General features: G+C 44.2%; 2 long non-coding RNA genes across 2 annotated transcripts in view; one reads left to right on the top strand and one right to left on the bottom strand.

Moving 5' to 3' along the window:
• Positions 1-308: 308 nt before the first annotated feature.
• On the bottom strand, positions 309-2,230 carry LOC148002753 (uncharacterized). Its single transcript, XR_015631136.1, has 3 exons — positions 1,897-2,230; positions 1,409-1,846; positions 309-1,308 (listed from the first exon to the last, which is right to left on the bottom strand). It is a non-coding gene; the product is annotated as an uncharacterized LOC148002753 (long non-coding RNA).
• Positions 2,231-9,312: 7,082 nt separating this feature from the next.
• Positions 9,313-12,367, top strand: part of LOC148002754 (uncharacterized) — a 49,457-nt gene continuing 46,402 nt past the window's right edge. The window contains exon 1 of the long non-coding RNA XR_015631423.1: positions 9,313-9,347. This is a non-coding gene — a long non-coding RNA (uncharacterized LOC148002754). The remainder of the gene's footprint in view (positions 9,348-12,367) is intronic.

Here is a 12,367-nt window from a genome sequence, read left to right on the forward strand (position 1 = left end):
CTACCAGGAAAGTAACCGGCTGCCCCCCAACTTTAAGCGTTACCCTGGGCTCAGGGGGGGGGGCTCCTGGCCCTGACCTCCCTAATCTTTATCTAGAGCCAAGAGGGAGGTTCGTGGTCGAGGCTTTCGGGGTCCGCCAGGCTTCTTGGGGCACTCTCTGGCCCAGTGCCCTTTCTCTTTGTAATAGGCACATTGATCTTTATCCAGCTTTAGCCCCTTTCGAGCTCCCCCCTATCTCCCTTCTTTTTTTGGCCCTGTACTACGGCGGCCAAGATTCGACTCAATTTTTTGTTTGTTTTTTTTTTTTTATCTTTTTCTTATTAAAAATCTTTTTAGCTTCTTTAAGTAAATCCTGTAATGTATAGCCCTGCAAATTTTCTAACCTCTGTAACTTAGTCCTGATATCTGGAGCAGCCTGCCAGATGAAGGACATAGAGACACTCGTCATTTGTCCTGGGTCATCTGGGTCATAGGGAGTGTACATACGGTAGGCCTCCTTAAGTCTCTCTAGAAAGGCGGAGGGAGTTTCCCCTGCTTCCTGTAATACCTGTTTTACCTGAGCCAAATTAGTAGGGCGTCGTATAGCCCCTCGGAGACCCGCTAGAAGCAACTGGCGATAAAGGCGTAGGTGTCCCTTACCTTCAGCTGTATTAAAATCCCAGTTTGGTCTCTTAAGTGGGAATGCAGCATCAATTTTTTCAGGCAGCTGGGTGGGACGCCCATCATCTCCCAGAACATGCTTTCTGGCCTCTAGGAACACTCTTTGTTTTTTTTTTTTTTTCTGAGGTTAAGAGGGCCTGTAAGAGCTGTTGGCAGTCATCCCAAGTAGGCTGGTGGGTAAGTAAAACAGATTCTATTAGGTCGGTGAGTGCCACCGGATCTTTGGAGAAAGAAGGGTTGTGTTGTTTCCAATTGTAAATGTCAGCTGCTGAAAACGGCCAGTATTGGGTCTGGCCACCGGTTCCCTGTCTAAGTGGGAAAGCCTGGGAGGTTGAATCTGGCATCACCTCGCGCTTATTGTGTAATCTCCCTGCGACAGGGGAGAAACCCTTATCAGACTGTGGCCCGGCAACTGATCTGGCCGGCGGCTCTGCCTCCTCCGTTTTAGCCGGGCCTGTCAGAGAGAAGATCTATGAGAGGGGAGTTTGGGTCTGCCGGGAGGAGAGGTTTCTTAAGACGTGGCCTGCAGACCGGGCGGGGCCGAGGGGACAGGCTGGGGGTTGAGGGGAGGCCAATTCGGGTCCACGAAGGGTTCCGCCCGGGGGGGGGGTTTAAGGCGAGACTCTCTCAAGTGATAATATAAGAAACCTGGTCAGGATGTCCGTGGACGACCCGATCTTTAACCTGTAAAATAATGATCTTATTAAATGTGCCATTCACTGGCCATCCTGCTCCGAAAGTGGGCCACTTGGATGTGCAGAGAGTCTGTCATTTTCCTTTTTTTTTTAACCTCGACGGACTGGTTGTGTGTCTGGTCGTGGACGTCTTTCTAATGATCAAGAGTGAGACTTAGGGGCGTTGTTAGGGACTGTCCCATGTTAGTTCTAAGGAAGATTAGAACACAGAGAAAACAAACAACACCAACAGTCAAACATACAACAGACAGGCGTGCTGCACGGCTTTGGTACCAAACTGAAAGCAAAAAGTCAGATGGAGGTGGCAAAGGTCCGGGGCCCTCTGAAAGCCAAAAATACAGACAGAGTGCCGTTAGTCCGGATCTTTCTCCTCTCCCAGATTGGGCCCCGAAAAGTCGGGCCCCAACACCCTTGGAACGTCTTCCAGGGCTGCGGGGCGAGAAGTCCGAGCTCGTCAGCTCCTTCTTCGTCCCGCCCAAATTCCAAACAACCTGGCTGAGCGCTCACAGAACAGACCTGGCTGAGCGCTCACAGAATAGACCTGGCTGAGCGCTCACAGAACAGACCTGGCTGAGCGCTCACAGAACAGACAGAATAAGGCAGAACGAGACAAAATTAGACAGACAGACAGACGCCGGCCGGCTTACCTCCCAGTGGGTGGTCGGTGGTCCCTGGGTGGAGGATCTCCTTTCCCGGCCAACGCACCAAATGAAAAGCTCTCAGGGAGAACTTTCCCTCGGGATGGAGACCCTCCAACTCCAAAGACCAGACCGAGACACCACAGGATGCAATCAGCAAGAGGATTTGGTTTATTGTCGGGATACACAGGCACAGGCACCTGCGGGCGCTTCAGTCACTCGGGGGACTGGCGCGCCCCATGGAACCAAGGATGGGCTTTTATAGGATTTTGGGGAGCAGAAGCAAGCATACAGAAGCAGATGCATGGTTACAGGGATATAATTGGTGGATTCTAATGTTTTCTAGCTACCTTCCTGAAACATAACTACTGACTCGGCCCCCCACCAGGGTGTGGGACCTCTCTCGGGGCTTTTTTTTTCATTGTCAGGTGCTCAACCGAAGTCGTCCTGTTGCCAGGCCTTCAACCAAACACATCCTGCTTGGCAGCCGCTGTGTACTCAGTGTTCTAACCTTTCCCTGAACCAGTCATCTTAAGTACAGCCTTGCAAAATGGCGTTACTGCTGCTAAGCTGGGGTCTTTCAATAGGTCTCTGTAATAAACCTCGCCTTTGCTTATTACATCCAAAATGGTCTCTGTGTCTGGGGACCGCGATTTCCCAAGACTAGAGTAAGGGTCTCTCTGAGTGGGATCTTTCACTAGCAGTGGCTCAGTCCCACGAGGCAGGCAGGCAGGCAAAAAAGAGAGACTCTTCCTTCTTCCAATGTCCTTAAGTAAATCTCCAGCAGAAGGTGTGTCCCAGATTAAAGGTGTGTCCCGCCGGGATCTGGGATTTGCTTTGTCCCAGGTGACCTTGAACTCAGAGGTCTACTTGCCTTAAGAACAGGATCAAAGTTGAGCCTTCCCATTATGGGTTATGTAGTTCATTCCAGATATAGTCAAGTTGACAACCAGGAACAGCCACTACAGTACCCCGGCAGTTTTGGAGATGCTGGTGCCGCGTGGTAGTCACCAGAGACACCGGCCATAATGAGATGAAGCTGGCTGGGTCCTAGAAGACAAGCTGTGTATGCTTCTGAGCACAGGCCAGAGAGGAGACCTGATGCCCTTTGCAAAGCCCAGAGGAGTGTGAGTGAATCCGAGACACTGAACTTGAGTTGAGTTGTTTGCACAGCTGGAGTTTGGTGTTGCCTCGTTGTGGGTGTGCCTGCTCCTTCCCTCTCGACGTGAAGGAGGTACTTTAATTTTTAATATTACAGGAACACACAGTTGAGATTTTATTTCATTTTATTTTTTGGCTTCTCTGTGTAGCCCTGGCTGTCCTGTAACTCACTCTGTAGACCAGGCTGGTCTCAAACTTAGATTTAGTTGCCTCTGCCTTCCAAGTGCTGGGATTAAAGGCATGGACCACCACCACCTGGCTGGGAGATTTTAGATTTTTAAAAGGAAATTTTGAATTTAAAGAAAATTCAAGTAAATCTGGATATTTTCTTTAAATATTTAAATTTATAAGGCAATGGGACATTTTAAATTTATAAAGTTTTATATTATGTATTTATTAATATGTAACATATTCCTGTTTTAGTGCAGCACTGACCTAAGCTGTTTGTCACAGAGCCTATAGGATGTCTGTCCTCACCTAAGGACTATTCCGGCTAACAGAGGCTGACTTAAGAATGTATGTCTAACCTCTTTGTCTTTGTTAATTTGTTAAGCTTTAGTAATTTTAATGAACTTAGGCATACAAGAAGGTGTGATATTCCCTAATGGCACACTATTTAAGGACCAGGAAAGTAAAGTTGACAGCTCCCTGTGGAGACTGTATTTATAATTTAGAATATTATTTGAATACTAACAGATCATTGATTTAATATTATTATTATTAAAAAGCTACTAAATTGTAAACTGTTAAAGATGGTTAAGACATGCAAGATAATATTCATTGTATAAATGATCAGAGTTTTTAATGATCTTAGAACTACGCTTGTAGCCAACTTTGCTAAGTGCAAACATAATTCATTTACAATGACAAGCTTTATTTAGCCTCCTGTATGTGTTTCCAAGGTTAAGACTAAAGCTAGTAGCTAAAAACTAAGTTTGTTTAAATCTTGTATACTTAACAGATTATGGTCCTCAAACCATTCAGAAATCTGCCAAATACGGCATTTAAAATGTTTAATGGAAAAAGCCTCCCATAATAGAAATACCACAATCTAGCAGGAACTGGAAGGTCTCCAAAGAAGAATGAAAACCAACTTCTCCACCTGGATTGTGGTAACACCACTGAGCAAAACATCCCCAGGCCTGCTGCCAGGACTCTGTCCAACCTGTGCACAGTGTTTGGTTACTGTTCCTGGTCAAAGTAAGGCCAGTCCTGCAAGTTCCTCCTCATAGGAAAATCTCTCAGTCTTGGCTCTGGCAGCAGAAGGCCAAAGCTGCTGTGTATGACAGCTGAATATTGACCACTCCCCCTACAACGCCAACAAAACCATGGGAATCTAGGTAGTGGGTAAGTCTCTGTTTTAAGGCATGTAAATGCAGCTTATAAAGGTATAAGAAAATGATTTAAGGTAATGAAAAGTTGTTTAATTTTTGCACGGAGCCATATTGGATTTGGGCCTAGCCGCTTTTTGACTGCATGGCTCAAAGTGGCTAGGTGACTCTGGGCTGTTTGGCCACAGAGACTCACCCCTAAGATGACTGCCATGAGTCTTAAGATTGTTGGACAAAGCCTCTCCCATGAATTTACGGCACAGGAAGATAACATTCAAGGGATGCCTCAGCTCCCTTAGCAGATACCTGTTATCTCCTGAATCAACACCCGGTGTCTCCACCGCCTGACCTCATCGTCTACCGCCTGACCTCTTTGCCTCCAGCTATCACTACCTATATCCGCACCTCCTCCTCCTCTGTGTTTCACAAAGGACACTCCCCCTACCTGAAAGCCTTAAAAGCTGTAACGTTCACCCGAATAAACGAGACCTTGACAACAGAACTTTTGCTTGGTCTCCTTCTTCTCTTCACCCCCATTTTGGCCCACAGGTAGAAAGCCTCTTCGGGACCCTGAATAACTGGGTCCCCGCTGGCGGGGACAAATTTTCTTTCCCTTCTATGCTATTATTCTTATACTAAGATTTCAAAAGTTCAGGTTTTTTTTTAAAGATGTATTTATTTATTATATTTACAGCATTCTGCCTGCATGTATGTCTGCAGGCCAGAAGAGGGCACCAGATCTCATTACAGATGATTGTGAGCCCCCATGTGGTTGCTGGCAATTGAACTCAGGACCTCTGGAAGAGTATACAGTGCTCTTAACCTCTGAGCCACCTCTCCAGCCCAAGTTCAGAGTTTTAACATTAATCAGTGGAGTTTGTTCTGATAAACTGGTAAAGCACTGACTACTATTATCAGAAATGACTCAAGATTTTAAATTTCCTTTGGTTGTTTCTAAGTATAACTTAAAAGTGTTTCTCAGCATGCTAAATCTTTTCTGTCCAGTTTGTATGAACCCAGCTCTCTGGCAGAGAAACGAATGTTCATGCTTTTTTACCCTAAAGCCACAAGTATGATTCTATTCCAGCTGTTTTAGAGACATATGTTAGCTGGTGTTGTTGTTGTTGTTGTTGTTTTGTTTTGTTTTGTTTTAACAGTGTGGATTTTAGTGAAGATTGAAAACAATGGCAATGCTAGTATATTTGAATGCTTATCTTCTTTTTGTAAACTAAAAAAAATTCATTTAAGCTTTGGGGAGTCAAAGGAATCAAAAGACTTGGATCTACCTCTCTCAGGTCATATAGGACTCCAGATAAATACAGTCTAAATTTCTGTATCTGTCTCTTCCTGAAGATGTGATCTCCCTTGACCACCAACCCCTATTCTGGTCTCAGGACCTTCTATCATCCTCCAACTACCAGGACTATGGCCACCATAGATTCATGTGTTTGAATGCTTGGCCATAGGGAGTGGCAATATTAGGAGGTGCGGCCTCATTGGAAGAGGTATGGCCTTGTTGGAGGAAATGTGTCACTGTGGTCATGGGCTTAAGACCCTCCTCCTAGCTCCCTGGAAGCCAGACTTCTTTCTGTTTACCTTCTGAACAAGATGTAGAACTCTCAGCTCCTCCCGCCATGCCATGCTTCCTGCCATGATGATAGTGGACTGAACCCCTGAAACTGTAAGCCAGCCTCATTAAGTGTTGCCCTTTGTGAGAGTTGCCTTGGTCATAGTGTCTCTTCACAGCAATAAAATCCCAAGACAGGCCTGAAAGTTCTATTACAGTCCTAATCTTTAATTTCTGTCTCTAGTCTATAACTGTCTCAGGAGAATTCTACTTGGCTAACAGATATCACCTAGGAGTCAGCTGTGGGCTACACAATGCTCCAAATGGCTGTGAGCCTTGAGCTTGCTGAAAAGTGATGTGACCCAGTCTGGTGGATTGATTGCTCCCTGTCTCTTCAGATGGGTCCACAAACCAGATGCTTCTGATCAATGCCCCATTGCCTTAATCCCCTCCCATCATTTAACTAGCATTCTATCATGGGAGGGACCAGCCTCAGCAGTTGACAGGTCCCAGAGAGGAGCTAAGGAACTGGCAAAGAAGGAAAGACTAAGTATGGTTGTAGGGGGAGTCTTGTAGCCCTGACAACTAGCAATGAGGTCACTTCTTTTTTTTTTCTTTTCTTTTTTTTTTCCTTTATTTTATTTATTTATTTTTTTTCGGAGCTGGGGACCGAACCCAGGGCCTTGCACTTTCTAGGCAAGCGCTCTACCACTGAGCTAAATCCCCAACCCCTTGAGGTCACTTCTTTATTTATACAGATCTCATAAAACAAAAACAGACTCATAGTTTCCCAAGAAGTACAGATCATATCATTTTGTCTCCAGACATGTGTTTGATTTTTCATTGCATGTCAGGGGTTGCTGGTTTAATTACAGTTAGCACCTATAGATAGAACAGATTTTTGTTTGTTTGTTTGTTTGTTTCTTTTTTTTTTTTTTGGGGGGGGGGGAGCTGGGGACCGAACCCAGGGCCTTGCGCTCGCTAGGCAAGCGCTCTACCGCTGAGCTAAATCCCCAACCCCAATAGAACAGATTTTATTTTTATTATAAGCCCTATAGAATAATAAAGAACCAATAAAACATCTGTAGCAAAGCAAGCATACTTAGTATATGACAGCCTTTTTCATGCTGGCAGCATTTGTGGTTTCAAAGAGCTAGACAAACAGAAAATATCAGAGCCAGTCTTTTCATGAATGGCAAATTCTGAGACCTAACTCCTTTTATCATCTACACATGTTCTTACGTAGGAAAATGGCTATTTTATATATTATAAACCCTGTCCGGCCCCCTATCTGTAAGCTACATTTTCAGGAAGATCTGAATGTATTGTAGAAGGAGACCTCTGATTTTTTGCCAATTCTCCTGGCCAGTCAGAGTCTGTCGGCTACTTCTAAGTTTAGTCTGTAAGGCTCGTAGTGAGTCTTAACTATCGGGACACCCCCCAAGTGAGACACGAGAATGGAGTTTGATGCAAACGCAAGAGGTTTATTTTTCTCCGAGTGGCACGTCAGGGTCAACCCTCAATCAGCCCCTCATGGCAAGTGACTAGAAGGCGACCTCAAATGGCCATAACAAGCAGTTTTTATATTTTTTAGGGGTACAGGTTACATCAGCAAGGTTACAGTTTAAACTTATTAGCTAACATATTGACCTTTAAATCTGTTGGCTAGCTAGCATATGACAAGCATTTGAACTCAATCTGGGACCAGAGGGTCAGGTGACTATCAGTACATTCCGCAATTTTTCAAGAATGTCCCTGCTCCTCCTGGGAACTGTGGGTGGAGAATGTAAGTTGGCCTAATCTTGACCTGAGGCGGTGGGTGTAAGGCTGGTGAAAGCCCGTAGAGTCCTTCACAGGAACCCCATAACCTACCTACTTTCTACCAGGCCAAGCCTCTTAATAGCTCTTACACTTCGGTAAGAACGAGGGTCCTTCAATTCTTCTCTGATTATTCTATTTCTGAGTTTGCCTAGTGGCAAATACACCAAGAAAATCCTAGAATTGTAGCCTCATTAAAAAAAAAAAATTCTAGCATTTTTTGTGTTCATCACAATCTCCAGGGCAAAAGACTTCCAACGAGGGCAAAATAAGGTTATTTTTCTGAAAGCAGAAGGGTTTGTGTGTTTAGTATTATCCTAAAGAGACTCATATATGTTCCTCTGGAAAAGACATAAAATGAATCAGAATACAGAAAGCCCACAAAAATACAACACCCAGAGACCAAAACTAAAAGTGAGAGGCAATAAGACAGCAATTGTAGCTTCCATCAGCGTTGCTGGCACTGAGTCAAACAGCCATGCTGGCTTCCTGACTCTCACCATCCTCAGTGGATATAGCTGTCCCACCATCCACCCTGGGCCCTGACAGCCTTGTCCTAATTTCAGCATGAAGTTTTACAGAAGAGAGTACATCACCTCTTATGTTCTACAAAAGGCTGGAGTGTTAGGTTGAAAGGAAATTCCGTGGCGTAGGGGACAAACCGGCTACCTAAAGTGCCTATTGGTATACCAGGAAAGGTACCTGTTAGAATCAAATAGACCCAGACCTATCAACAGGTATATTCATTAACTGAAATAGTTCTGCATTTCAACAGGACACTTGAGATACTCAATGTAGAACAAGGAAGCTATTGTGTAGCTTTAAGAGAAAATTATTCTTTTTCTTTTTCTTTTTATTAGAATTTGATGTTTTGTGGGTTTTTTATTTTATTTTTATTTTTATTTTTATTTTTTTTTATTTTTCGAAAATAGGTTCTTCTCTCATACAATACATGCCAACCGGTTTCCCTTCCCTCAATTCTTCTTAGCTTCCCCTCACCTCTCCTTACCCCAGATCCAGTCCCTTTGGTTTCCCTTAAGAAAAGAGCAGAGCTCCAAGAAACAATGACCAAACAAGACAAAACAACATTACAGTAAGACAAAAGCCCTTATGTTGAAGCTGGACAAAGCAACCCAAAGGAAGGGAAAGAGTCTCCAGAACAGGCAAAAATGTCACCTGCTGTCCTTGTTAGGAATGCCACAAAAACCCAGTGTGGTTTGCCCTCCAGTTATCTGTATTTTGATGCTAATTCCACTGCCCAAGGACAGCTACCTAGTCATTTACTCAGGACTCAGGTGACTTCACCAGAACCTTCTCGCCATTGAATTTGTGAAATACAGGTGAGGGGCAGGTACAGGATAGAAGGAGGCCTGTCATTGGATGAGAAGGAAGGATGGGCGGGAGAAGAGTTTGAAGGAAGAGGAAGAGACTGGAACGGAAATGAGGAGAGACCGGAGGAAGAGGGAGAGAAGCCATGGTAGGTGATGTTAAGATTCTGCTCTGTGTGTTTACAGGTTGTGATTAATGTTCTTAAGGGATGGATGGTACTGGGCTTTATATGTTTAGGTGGGCAATTATATCTTATCAATTAGATCTAAGGTTATTGTGTCCTGTGTTCTTTCATGTGTAGATTTAAATGTAAGGGAGTGTGGGGCGACTGGTCTGGGCCACCACGGAGTTGAGATGTGTGTTTCTGGCATGGAAACCTGCCTTGGAACTAGATAGGTAGAGAGATTGCCGACGGCTCAGAGAGAGGCCTTTGGCAGTGTGATATGGGATGGAGCAGAGCAGGTGAGAGGCTTTGCTGACTGAGAATTAAGATATCCAGCAGATATCTTGGGACACTGTGGTGCCAGACCTAATCGGGATAAAAGACAACTTTTTTTATTTTTTATATTTTTACTACAACAAAACCCCATGTAGCTACTTGTGTTATATTCCCCAAAATACTGTTTGCATGAGAAGATCTGCTCATAGCTTCTGGGAACCTGCTCCCAGACGGTTCTGATTGGTAAATAAAGATGCCAATAGTCGATAGCTGGGAAGGACAGACAGAGACGGGATGTTAGGATTCCTGGCTTGGGACCTGGAGGAGAAGGAGGTGGGAGGAGGAGGGAGGGAAGAAGGCAGGCAGGCAGGCAGGCAGGCAGGCAGGCAGGCAGGCAGGCAGGCAGGCAGGAAGGAAGGAAGGAAGGAAGGGAGGAAGGAAGGAAGGAAGGGAGGAAGAAAGGAGGGATCTGCCATGCAGGGAGGGTAGAGGAGAGGAGCGATGCTGTTTCTGAGAACAGGTGCAGGAGATGCATAGCCACCAAGTAAAGGAGTCAGGAGAGCATGTTCCAGAGCTGCCAACTGGGTTTAGAGCAGCCAAGATAGAACATAGGAATTAGTAAGTAGTAACTCGGAATTATGGCCGGGAAGTGGATTCTAGCAGCTTGGAGGCTAGGCAGTGTTCCAGCTATTGTGCTGCTTAAGGCACATTAGCATATAAAGACTGTGTGTGTCTCTTATTCAGGAGCATAAACCATTGAGGTGGGAAGCAACCTCGTGATGGGATTTATTACTTAAATATTAATACTACATTTAGTGGGTCTCCAAGTCCCCTTCCTCTGAGAAAGAATGGTCTTTTTGCGCTTCAGGCTTCTTACACCCTTGTTTCTGCTCCACCCAGCCTGGGTACTGTTGCTTTTATTTCAGCTTTGCAGTTACTCGTTAGGATTTCCAGGTCGTCAACCCTATCTGCATACAGGTGCACACCAAATATTACGGATGCCTAGATCACTGGGTTCAGTCTTACGGAGATTCAAATGTCTTTCGGGTATGGATAATATTGAAAACTTACTGCTTCACTTCACTGGAAAGATGGGTCTGGAGATGGGATTTGCTTGCTTCAGACAGAAGCAAGTTTATCTCAAGTTTCCTCCGCCCCTGACCTTACTTTTAAAAAATCAAGATATCTACATCTATCTATCTATCTATCGATCTATCGATCTATCTCTATATCTATCTATATATCTATATCTATCTATCTGTGTGTGTGTGTGTGTGTGTGTGTGTGTGTATTTCACTCTCTAAACCACCCTGTTTCTTGGTTCTTGTTTACAAAAATGTTCCCTCATTCAAGGCCATGGGTATCTTTAAAGTTCTTGGTGAAATGTAAACTTTTTTCTCTCAGGATTTGAAAGAACATTTGGGCATTTGTTTGAAAAGGCTGTAAAATTTAAAAGAAAAAAAAAGGTTAACTTAAATCAGGTAATCTTACTTTGGTATAACGCGTGATGTATGAACCTTAAGTCATACATACAAAATTTAACTTTTTGAGCCCCCAACAATGGTGCCCAAATGTCACCAGGAAGCCATCATAGACAATCACATTGCCTCTTATTTATTTTCAACAAAAGGCTGGGGTGTTAAATTTCAAACCCAGGACAAATGGTACCTTTTAGCCTCTGGGCTGCTAAACTTAGTTCCTCTCTCCCTTCCCCTCCCTGTCTCCCTACATGGTTCAGGATCATGACTGTTATAAAATATAATGTGTACCTGGTCCTGGTGGGCCTGTGTCAATGTGTGCCCCTGAGTAATTACATCGTGCAGCAGATTTGGTTTAAAGGGGCTTTATTGGGGGAAGAGAGAGGAGTGAGGGCCTGGAGAAGAGGTAGAGGCACATGAGTAGACATGTAGACAGATTGAGCAGGACAGAAAAAGGGAGAGAATGGTGGAGAGAGAGAGAGAGAGAGAGAGAGAGAGAGAGAGAGAGAGAGAGAGAGAGAGAGAGAGAAGTTATGGGTCAGTCACCATATAAACAATCCAGCAGTACACAGAAATAGTATTTTTTAAATTTAAATATACAGAGATATTTTCTAGTAAGAATGTTAAGAGATATGAAAAAAAAAGTTCTCCAAAGAAAGCTTTTAAACTAGGCCTTCCTCAAAGCTGATGACCTTAGTAGAACTTCAAAAATTGTGGGGACTTTGGAATTTTCAAGTTTGGAGCCAAATTACCTTGGGCTATCTTTCACTCTTTAATGGCCGTTTCTGTCTCTCCTTCTTGTGTGAATCGATAGCTTGGATAGCTTGTGACCATTAAGTAAAACTTCAGAATGTGCAAACAGACCATTAGCTTTGCTTTGGAACAAATTAAGCCAGATGGGGTGCAAGAGTCTTGGTTTGTGTTTTCAGAAAAACTTTACGAAGCTAGGTGACGTAAATGTGTTTTTCCAGGCAGTGGTCACTCACACTGGCTCCAGAGTAAGCCATCACTTAACCCTTAGAGGTTAGCTCTGTGGTTTTGCATTGCAAGAGCAACAGTCATGCTTAAGGCCTGGGCATATCTGACCTTTCTCCTTTCCTATCCAGTAAACCTTCAGTTTCCAGGTATTTCACTAGAAACCTCATCTATACTCAAAGCCTCATCTTAACGCTTTGTATGGACCTGGTGACTCATGCTTTTATCTTATCCGAGGGTAATCCCATCCGAGGTATTTCCAGCACTTTCCTACTA

The sequence above is a fragment of the Rattus norvegicus genome, chromosome 10 (genome assembly GCF_021556685.1).
Source record: "Rattus norvegicus strain SHRSP/BbbUtx chromosome 10, alternate assembly SHRSP_T2T, whole genome shotgun sequence".
NCBI classification, from domain to species: Eukaryota; Metazoa; Chordata; class Mammalia; order Rodentia; family Muridae; genus Rattus; species Rattus norvegicus.